Below are 11299 nucleotides of genomic sequence, written 5' to 3' on the forward strand. Positions count from 1 at the left end.
TCGCACAGCTCTCCCGAGCATTCATTGTACATTTTTTTTGGCCGCCAAACAAGCCTCGCCTCGAGCTGGTTAAGCTCATCGAGCAATATAACGCGACGCATCGATCCTTATCCTTTAGGCACCCCTCCTCAGAGAACTGTTTAACTTGTCAACCGGGGGACTTTCCATCTGTATATTTCCTGGGGTCGACCTTAAGTTGTAAGAATGGAGTTAAAACGGTTAATTATGGCTCTCCATCAATGCAAATTATGACATCAGAGCACGGAGGGCATCATTCGAATTATGCCGCCTCGAGAAGCAGATAAAGTGCAAGAGCTGAAGCCGAACACCAAACGTACTGAAGGCTAGCTCTGTCGACTAGACATCTTGCTAGCACTTAGCAACCAACTTTTTTTTTTTTTCACTCGTAGGAAGGAAAGCACGCTTGACAACGGTTTTGAAATCACTCAACTTGGGTTGTCTGGTGCAACAGTTTCGTCCGAGAAACCCGGGTGGCATATTTCGCAAGTGTTTCTCCGCCGCGAAGGTCGCGCACCGCCCCGTCTGCCGGCGGCGGCGGCAGGTGCTGAGGAGGGCGCTCGCTGGCTCGCTCTCGTGACCTCGCAATATCGCGCACGTGCGCCCCGTTTCCCCGCACAGCTTCTGGCGCGGCGAGTTGATGTCTCCAGAACCGCGGCTCCTGAGACACCAGCGCGGGGTGCAGTTCATCCACCGTCGGATGAGCCGTGAAATGCCCGGTGGGACCCCATCGGTGCGGTGAACACGCGGCGGTTTCATTGTGAGCCTACGCAGAAAAGCGCTTCAGCCGTGTTTTCCTCGTGGCGTCGAGCACAGCAAATTATGTCGCGTGAACTTACCGTTGATTGTGTCTGTGGTGCTAGGAAACGAGCGATATCATCTATTTTCTTTTGCAGCGGCGTTTTCAGTCAGCTGATGATGATTTTAAATCCTTTTTTAGCCTTTGTTACGCACGGCATGGTTTAATCTGCGGATGAGTTTGTAAAGTACGCCTTCCGCGACGTTTCCTTGGCATCATCGTATCCAGTGCTGCTCACGTTAAGAACGTCCTTTTCCAAGGCTTTTTGGGCGTTTCAAATCGCGGCAGGGATGCGCAATGTTTTCGCAGTTTGAAAGACAGGCAGATCTAGAAGAGACGTGCCCATGCTATACTCGAGGTCAGCAATGCGGGTGGCGAAATAAATGCAGTGGTAAATAAGTGGTATAGGGTATTGACTCATGTTAAACCGAGTAGACCTGCGAAAGCATGTGTTTAGCCTGGTTGGCTCATGGTTTTGCGTTGATGGGCGGGTCGGCATGTCTGGCGACGATATTAGTTCGATAGTAGTAATAGTTTATGAAGACGACGGCGTGCAGTGCAAAGTGCGAGAGTGTATTGCACTTTAACACCTAGTCATGATCGGCTGCGGCGTTAGCATATAGTGCACTCGTGCACAGGCTAGCGCAGCTAATCTGTTCACGCCGCCGCAGGTTTGAAACTCAGTTGCCGCAATATTGCTTCATTTAGTTAGGCTCACAATGTAAATTCAAGGTGAGGCTTCAGCGCTGAAACGGCCTTTGCAGCTTTGGTCATGAAGTAGGGCTTGCGCTCTAAATAAAGTTCAAAAGGTGATTATGCATGTGCACTACCGCATGTGATGAGCGCTAAAGATGGTTCACCTTGTGTTCTTGCAATTTTAGCATTTCCGTCCAATGCTGCTGCCACGCGTGAGTTTGTGACGATTGTGTTTCTCTTTTGGGTGGGTTACAGCGAGTGCTCTATGTGGTAAGAAATGTATGGGGAACGTAGTTATGAGCTTTCTGTCAAGCAGCGCGTTTGCGGGCAGGTTCCCGATATAGCTTTCGCCATCTTTTCGTCCCGCCGCACATTTGTGGCTCTGCATGGCCTCCCGCATACGTGGCAGCGTTTAGAGGCCGATGCCCCTCCTCGGATGCATTCGTGGCCCTCCCGCAAAGTTATTGATGTACTGTAATGTTGGTGCTTAGGCTTTATTGTAACTGCTGCTGCTGGCGCAGGCGCGCAGGGTGCCGCGCTTTCAGGATGTGTTCTCGACCGGCGTTTCAAAGCGTTTGGCGCCATCTGGTTGCGACCGTGCGCCCCGACCGACCCCATGACGACGAAGTTGGCGCTAGCGCGCAGAGAGTGGCCACGTGACCGCGGACGCTGGATGTTGACAACGATGCTACGACTACTACGCGGAGGCCGGGAACCTTGGCTTTAACAGCTGACGCTGTATAGAAGAAAAATGCCTGACGTGGAGAACACATCCTTGGTACCAGATGCCATTTCTAGATAGTTGATAAATGAATTGAGCGGAAATTGACAATTTTATGTTGCGAATACTTACGTGCGCTAATATCAACTTTTTGCTGGAAAGATATTCAAAAAATCGCTATATGAAAATCTGTGTTGAGTAATCTGATGTCCACTTGGATTTGAACTCGAAATTTAATAGTGCTCGATTTCTAGCCTCGAATTCTGAAAAAAAAAGATCCCCATTTATAGATTCTACTCCTCACGGCGAGAGAAAAAAATATGCTTTCCTTGGCCTCTTTTCAACTGCGCAAGAAAGGTCTTTCTACATCGTTGTGTGGTATAAGGGGTTTAATGTTCCGAAGTGAAATATACGGTATGAAGGACGCCGTTGTGCAGGGATCTGGATAAATTCCGACCACTTGGTGTTATCCAACGTGCGTTGGCACTGCACAGCACGACCAACCGTGCTTCGGCATTTCGCCTCTATCGAAATGGGGTCGGCATTCGATCCCGCGTCCTTGGGATCAGTTACATTTTACTGCCATAAAAGCTAGGTGCGGCTAATTAATTTGTGCTACACAGCCACCGCGGTGGCTCAGTGGTTATGGTGCTTGGCTGCTGAACCGAAAGACGCGGGTTCGATTCCGGCCGCGGCGGCCTTATTTCGATGGAGGCGAAATTCCAGAGGCCCGTGCACTGTGCGATGTCAGTGCACGTAAAAGAACCCCAGGTGCTCGAAATTTCCGGAGCCCTCCACTACGGCGTCTCTCATAGCCTGAGTCGCTTTGGGACGTTAAACCCCATAAGCTATAAACCGTAATTTGAGCCACACGACACCGATGCTGCTGAGCCGCTGATTTCAGTGCTGCACTCTCGCATGCATGACTGGATTTTTTCCGAGTCTGAGTGCTGAAGGTGGCGTCTTGGACCTGTAAAGATCACAAGCACGTCGATGTACTGGCAGCGTGCTAATGATCTGTCCACACTAGCTGTTTTTCTTGGTCTTTCTGAAGCACACGACTATCATCTTTAGAGTTGCATACTGGACAGCTTGTTGGGGCTGCAGGTTAAGGGCCCTGCTGCTTCAGGTAATTTTTTAATGTGTTAGCCTTATTACCTCCATCTTCGCAAAATCTGTCCATCTGGTGGTGGTTGATGCCGCCTCCGCCATCCCACCCCCCCACCCCCCCAGAAGGCCTCCGCCCACCACCAACCAAAACCCCCGCCACAATCCAGAAGGCCTTACCCACCACTCATACACTCCAACCTCTGGACGCCTCCACCAACTAGAAGCCTATACAGCACTGGAACGAAAAAGCGGTGTTAAAATGCAATTCAAGGAAGCAACCGGGAGGCGATCGTTGCACAAGCTAATTACGTACAACCAATGCTGCTAACGCACATCTGTCGCATCACATCGTATGATCGCCTGCGGACTTATCTTTTTTGACGCGTGCATTTCGCCGTGAGATGAAAAAATGTTTACACCTAAGCTTACCGGCTTAGCGCATTAAGAAGCGAAAGCTGATTGCCATTACAGGCCGGGAGGTCTAGAGTGGCAGGTCCATTTTGAGGTTTCAGAGGCGACTGTTCGGTTGGGCGTCTTACAGGCCCGTCTACACGCTCACGTCCACACTCGGGCTTCTTCCATTTGCGGTCTTAGATTACACCGCTTTCCCGGCACACTTCATGGACTACAGGGCCCACTTGCACGAAGCAAATAGCGATTTTTTGAGGAAGCGACAAGCGCGGTAATTGTCTCACTTCTCGGTGGACATCTCAACCGGGCCGTGAGGGGAGGGATAAAGGAGGGAGTGAAAGAAGAAAGGAAGGATGAGGTGCCGTAGCGGAGGTCTCCGGAATAATTTCGACCACCTGGCGATCTTTAACGTGCACCGACATCGCACAGCACACGGGCGCCTTTTGCATTCCGCCTCCATCGAAACGCGGCCGCGGTGGCCGGGTTTGAACCTGGGTATTCCGGCTCAGTAGTCGAGCGCCCTAAGCACCGAGCTACCGCGGCCGGTGAAAGAGTCTAGTTCCCAGTGTTGTCTTATTCGCAATCTAAACATTAGGGTCGATTTTTAGGAAAGGAAAGGCGCGTAACAGGCCCAATGGGTCAGTGGGTACCTCAATCGCGCTGTGGGGTATGAGTGTCCACCTGACGCGTTACACGGCTGTCGTTCTGCCCCTTAAATTGCTTCTACTAAATGGCTTGAGCAAAGCTATTACAGCTTTCGCTGTAAAAAGGAAATCCGTGCTCGTAAACGGAAGTAATCCAGTAAAGGAATTTGGTATTGAATAAAACAAAATTGAATGGGTTTTTAGCAGGGCTTCCTATTGTCATTAACTCTCCAGGTTACCCGACTGTACGGAGCCAACTGAAGCAGCCTATCTGTGCACGTAGCGTAAGTTTTGAAGCCACATTATTGCTCATTTATCTGACACCCGCAGTGACTTCAGGCAACACAAAAATAAAAAAGGGCGGGGAGGCTTTCCACGCAAATAAAAATAAGTGTGCACACCTATAAGATGCAAGACATGGCCGCTGAATTTAAACTACGCTCCAAAATAAGATCTGCAGATAAATGAACTCCGGTTAAGTAAATATAGGTCTAATTCTACTGGGAACAGTATAGATTTCATAATGAAACAAAATTCTTTATGCGCCTGCAAGCTCCAAACTTTGAGAGCACTTTATATCGCGGGATTACCATCTCAAACAGACAGCACATGCGAGTATAGGTGCATCTACATAAGAAAGGAATCCCTTAATCGTGACTGCACGTTGAGCTAAAAAGATATGGCTCGCGAGGATAGCCAGCATATTCGCACGCGCAACACATGGCTGTCTGTCTCATTCTGCAGAGACGATGGAAAAAGCCATATTACTATAGTGACGCCACGACCCTCAGAGAGCAATAAAACTCGTCACTACAGTTGAAGGCAAGCGCTTCAGAAGTCGAATTGTTGTTTGAAAAAAAAAAGAAGCAGCTAAATAAATGCTGTACCAAAACAGTTTTACTCGCGTTTTTTTTGTCGCAATTAGCACGTTACGACACGTAATTAACTAAATATATGTATTGTGAGACGGGAAACAGAGCGCAGGATGGATCGAGCTTTAATGGCACCCGCAAATATGGCGACCAACCCCTCGAAAAAGAAGAGCGATGATGATAGATATGTACAGATGAAGACGAAGGTCGCATGTTGTGCTTACAGTATTATCTTGAGATCACAGTTCGGGGGGGGGGGGGGGGGGGGGCTGAGGGGGTCACTGTCGTCGTCAGCTCAACAGCGTCCAGTCCTAGACAACGACCTCTCTCGCTGAATGCTTCCATTAACCCTGTCCTGTGCAAGCTGCAGCCGCCCTGTACCCATAAGCTTCCTAATACCTGACTCTATGCCGCTCCCTGCTACGTTCCCCTTCTCTATGAATCCACTCAGTTACCCCAAGAGACCATAGATTACCTGCTCTCTGCGTTACATGCCCTGCCCGTTCTCATTTCCTCTCTTGATCTAACTTGATCGAAATTTGTTCAGACTTAATCAAAAAGAAAAGGGCGCGGTGGGACCGCCATGGTAGTCCCAATACATCCCTCTGTTCTTCTTGTACAGGTCACGCTGCCGACTTTGAGCGCTTGCGCACCATCGGATACTGCCACATGCAGTTTCATCACACTACAAGAACATACGGCTGCCTATGCAAGACCAGGTCCATTGACGCAGCCTATCAGCAAGACGCCAGAGAGAGCGCCGCCGCTAGTCGGGTTATAAAACCACCCTCAACCTGAACGCCTTCAGAGAGCACGACGAGACCGCCACGGGCACATGAATGAATCACTTCGTTCTTCTTGTACAAGTTGGTGCGAAAACGTATTGTGCTGTTCACACAATGACAACAGGTACTCAAGTAACACTTGTTGCTGGGCTAGTTGGTGCATTTTTCTTCGTACAAAAGCTAGCGCAAAACACGACACACACAAGAAAGGTAGACAGGACAACGCGCTACTGACAACTGAACCTTTATTGGAAAGAAACACGTAATATATAGGCACACCGTCAACCCACCTATCAGCTGCAGCAAACGTCACAATGATGTAAAGGGTCATAAAAGCGATAAAAGACACAAAGACTGAAAACACGACGTAGCTAAAAAACGATAAAAAATGACGAAAGAACATTAAAAGCATGACACGTTTCATGTTTCTTTGGCCTTATACACCACGTGTCATGCTTTTAATGTTCTTTCGTCATTTTTTATCGTTTTTTAGCTACGTCGTGTTTTCAGTCTTTGTGTCTTTTATCGCTTTTATGACCCTTTACATCATTGTGACGTTTGCTGCAGCTGATAGGTGGGTTGACGGTGTGCCTATATATTACGTGTTTCTTTCCAATAAAGGATCAGTTGTCAGTAGCGCGTTGTCCTGTCTACCTTTCTTGTGTGTGTCGTGTTTTGCGCTAGCTTTTGTACGAAGGACAACAGGTACATTAAGTGTCTTGCTATCATCGAGCACACTGTTCCGCTGCTTTTGCTCGCAGGTGGCATTGAACGCAACCCTGGTCCGTTTGAGGATGAGATCAAAACAGTATTGAAAGTCATGAGGTCAGCCTTGCAGGCTTCAACTGATAAAGTTTATGCTTCGCAATCAGGGTTTTCGAAAACAACGAACAGTAGGTTCTTCGAGTTGAATGAAACACTGAAAGTTTGATAGGAACGCACCGAAGTATAGTGCAACTGAAAGTAGAAGTTTCTTCGCTCGAAGATCTTGCGAACGTTGAGCAAAAGAAGCTCACTGATCTCGAGGACAGAAGCCGCCGTCGGAACCCTGTAATTTTTAGTCTGACAGACGATCCATATGAAAACCCCATCCGCATAAAACAGAAGGTCCTAAAAGATGTCTCCCTCAAAAAATTGGAACTATCAATTAAGACAGTTCACAGAGTGCACAGAATAAGGAATAAAAACAGAAAGTACAGGCTAAGACCAGTGATAAACTTTGTTATTATAACGAAGAAATTGATGTCCGGCAAAACTGCTCAAAGCTGAAAGAATCAGGAACTTCTAGCAACGACGATTAGAGCAAAACAACGTTCAGTATACGATCGAGACCATGGCGGCACGGGAAGCCGTTAGAAAGTGAAGGTCGAAAAGTCACTTTGGACAATGATCGCCTGCGTCTAGATGATGTTGGTTACGTTTGGGGTGAAACAACCTCCAGACTGGCAAAGCTACATTAGGCTGACTGAGCCAAGCCACCTTGTTGACATAATGACACGTTCCGGATTGTCTTACTAAACGCGAGTTTAGTCAACAAATTCAGTCATTTGGAAGATGTGCTCTTTTGGCATAGTCGTTTTATATTGGCAGTCACTGAGACATGGCTTTCGTCAAGCACTTCGAACTCAGAAATTATTCCTCCATCACACAAAATAATTATGCGAGACAACACTGGACAAGGAGGCGGTGTCGCGCCAATAGCAAAAAATGAGGTCGCGTGTTCGGCTCCATGATGTTCTTGAATACGAAAGCGTTTGGTGTGAGATTAGTACCGAAGTTTTTCTGGTGTTGCTGGCATCGTTTATAGAGGCACCCAAAGAACCCACCATCCTAACCGCAACCCTTAGCTAATCACATTCTATAAATAATCGACCCGAAACGAAAATGAACCTTGACCGGAGATTCTAACTTGTCTTGCATAATCGAGAACCAAGTCAACACATCAGGACCTCAAAACGGCGATAGCGCGCGGCTACTTTTAGGTCTGCCTTTTTTCATGGTGTAACTCAGATGATTTCAGCATTAACATGTGTCACGTACACATCCGAATCTATCCTTGACGATATACTTTTATAAACTTTGCTGCAAGTGTGGAATAGAAGCAACGGATGGCATTTCAGAACACAGTTTGATTCACATCGGTATAGGCGTAAAAGCTGAAATAGCAAACCCAGTGGCCCGGAATTTTCTCGTCTCTTTATTATCTGATGACAAATCAGTTCTATAGTAGGATACAACTTAAAAAAAAAAACAGCAGTTGGTGCCATGGACCGTGGTCGGCGGGGTCATGTGTTACTCCGCTGACCAATGAAAACAGAAAACGGAATCAGATTGTTAATGTTTGGCTGTGTTAACCAAGCCAAAGGCATCAAAATTCTTGAGCTTATAATTCTGTATGGTGGTTAACTTCTTGTTTAGGTAACAAGAAGAGTTTTAACAACGGACTACTTTTTTATCATGGCGGAATTCAGTGCGGAGTTCTTCAACGTGGGCGGAGCTTTACTGCAGACTTAAGTTGTATCTGACTACAGATAGTCTGCACTTACGTCCGGAGGAACTTGAGAATGACATTGATGTGCCACTCATTTTTAATGGTTTAAGTTCCTGTCAATGAGATGCATAGACAAGCTCGGCCCTATCGGAAGAAGAAAATTAAACCGTGCCAGGATACAGATCACTAGAGAAATTATACACCTGTAGCGGCGATATGCGCGAAAGCGAGAGACGCACACGACAAACACAGCCGAGATCGCAACTCTCAAAAGCGATTTGGCTCAGAGGTTAAGACACGTACGAGTGCAGTTTTATGAGCACACGCTGCCAAATTTCCACATTTCCAAATTTCCAAGTCCCATAACAAGTTTTGGCAATTTTTCTCCGACAAAAAAAGTCCCTTCGACTAACTTAAAATAAATGGCAAAATGACTACTAATATTAAAGAAGTCGCTGATGTATTCAAAGGCACATTTCAAAAAGCCTTCACAAACCCTGATTCCCTATCCGCGCGTATTATTAGTCACAACCTGATTTCTGATGAACTGAAGATTTCCGACAACGCCATTTCTCGTTTTTGCCGATTACCAACATGGGCTTCGTAAAAATGCCTCCACAATAATACAACTGGTTCCTGACATTGTTTACGCTATCAATAAACAGCTTCAAATTGGCTCTGTTTTTTTTTTGATCAGCCTAAGGCATTTGACTACGTTCCACACAACTTAGTAATAGAAAGACTACAGAAAATAGGGCTCCTTGACTCCCTCGTTAACTGGATAACCGCATATCTGCATTACCACGACCAGTTTGTAGAAATTGAAAGAAGTGAATGAAACAAATCAGGAGTTTTGCCTAGAGTACCACAAGGTCCCGTGCATGGCCCGTTACTACTCCTTATTTCTGTTAATGAGATTGAGAAAACCGTGAATGATTGCATAGATGTGAAATTCTTTGCTGATGACTCTGTTATTTACTCGTTTCTTGAGAATGCGTCCTGCCAATTCTTGCCAATGAAAACCTTTGTAAACTTCAGGACTAGCGCGAGCATAAAGGATTGCAAACGAACTTTACTAAACGTGTTTCCACGACCGTATGAACGAAAACGAATCCCCTCAATTTCAATTATTGCACCAACGGTCGCGTACTTGACAGATCTACGTCAGTTAATTATATGGGTTTGTTGACCAGCAGTCAAATTAATTGGTAATTACCCATTCAGAGCTTATGCACAAATGCTTACCACAAGTTATACTTTCTCCGCAGAGAATTAAAACGCGCCCCCTCCAACGTTAGGCTAAAGGCTTATCGCACCTTCGTTTCCCCGGTCGTCGGGTACGCGGTGTGGGAGCCCTGCTATTCCAAAGATGTCACCAGGCTGGAGCGGATCCAGCGACTTGCTGCCAGGTTTATCTTGTCAGATTGCAGGCCTATGTCATCGGTTTCTAACATGCTGAAACAGCTTGGACCAGAGCCACTCCAAGCACGAGGCGATACAGCAAAATTAAAATTCCTATACTTACTCTACCCTCCGAAAACAGGTTTACAAAGAGGTAACTATTACTTTCCTCCACCGAAATGATCGTCACGTCACCAATCCAAAACAGTGCTCGCGTATCTTGCCAGGAGCGAACTACCGTATATACGCGGCTAAGGCCGCACCCGTTTAATGGCTGCTCCCCCCAACGTGGAGCCGATAATCAGAAAAAAAAAAACCGGGTGATATCACTTGCTTTGCGCGGGCGCTCGCGCTCCCCGAGGAGCTGCCAGATGATGACAGCTGCCCGCTTCAAACATTATTGTCACTTTAGAGCATGCACCGCCGTGTTGCTGAGTGCTATGCGAGTGTCTTCAAGTTTCGTCCGCGCAGTTAGACATCGTTTTCATTTGTCCTGCATCTTGAGCCATCCGTTTTGCTAGTCTGCCACAGGTGACAGTTTCCGATAGAAAATACATAGACGCTTATCTGCGTACGATGCAGCTTTCAAGCTTGGAGTTCCCGCATACGCCGAACTACGCGGAAAGCGGGCAGGTCGACGACGAGAACGTGCACCGGTAGTCTGGTCGGAAGAAAGACCTCGCCGCAACAAACAAATGCAGGAAAGCATTCCACAGAAGGAAGCACTGTAGGCACTATATACAGATAGAACTCTGCGCAAAATATAGCGTCAGAGCGTAATGTAAAATAAAGCAGTTTCACTAGAATACAGCTTGAAAGCTGAAATGAAAAATGTCGCTTTCGGGTTAGGGCCGCACCCCCTCAATATTTCGAAAAAAAAAAGCACGGCCCCTACCCGCGTACTTACGCTATTTGAAAAATTGTTGATTCCATACACCATCGAACAATAGAACTGACTGCTGTGTTGAATGTGCTGATGTCGCTATGTTTGAGCGCTCAGTAAAGACACTCCTCTTGTAACCGCTCCTGCCTGAGAAGTGGCGCTGCCTGCAGAATTGTAAAATAAATAAATAATAAAAATTGTTCCTTAATCCACTCTGCTCTCTTCCCTAACGTTTTCCTTCATAGTTCGCTGCGCTGTCCTCAGTTTAATTTCAAGCGTTTCTCTTGGCCTCAAAGGTAAAAATTCAGGGGGCACTTAGGCTCTCTAAAGTTCTGCAAGCGAAAGCGTATCCTGGCGCATTGTTCTTTTCTATTTTTTTGTTTTTCATATTTTATTTATTTTATTTTATTTTTTATATTTGTCTCTTTTCTAACTTTTCTTTTTTATTTTCTTTTTTTAAATTTTATT

At 46.5% G+C, this 11299-nt stretch overlaps 1 long non-coding RNA gene across 1 annotated transcript; it reads left to right on the plus strand.

The window, feature by feature from the left end:
- Positions 1 to 557: 557 nt before the first annotated feature.
- Positions 558 to 11039, plus strand: LOC149355602 (uncharacterized). The gene is made up of 3 exons (XR_016291544.1): positions 558 to 778; positions 5894 to 6180; positions 6762 to 11039. It is a non-coding gene; the product is annotated as an uncharacterized LOC149355602 (long non-coding RNA).
- Positions 11040 to 11299: the final 260 nt, after the last annotated feature.

This window comes from Amblyomma mixtum, chromosome 3 (genome assembly GCF_055824585.1).
Source record: "Amblyomma mixtum isolate Tamu chromosome 3, ASM5582458v1, whole genome shotgun sequence".
Classification (NCBI taxonomy): Eukaryota; Metazoa; Arthropoda; class Arachnida; order Ixodida; family Ixodidae; genus Amblyomma; species Amblyomma mixtum.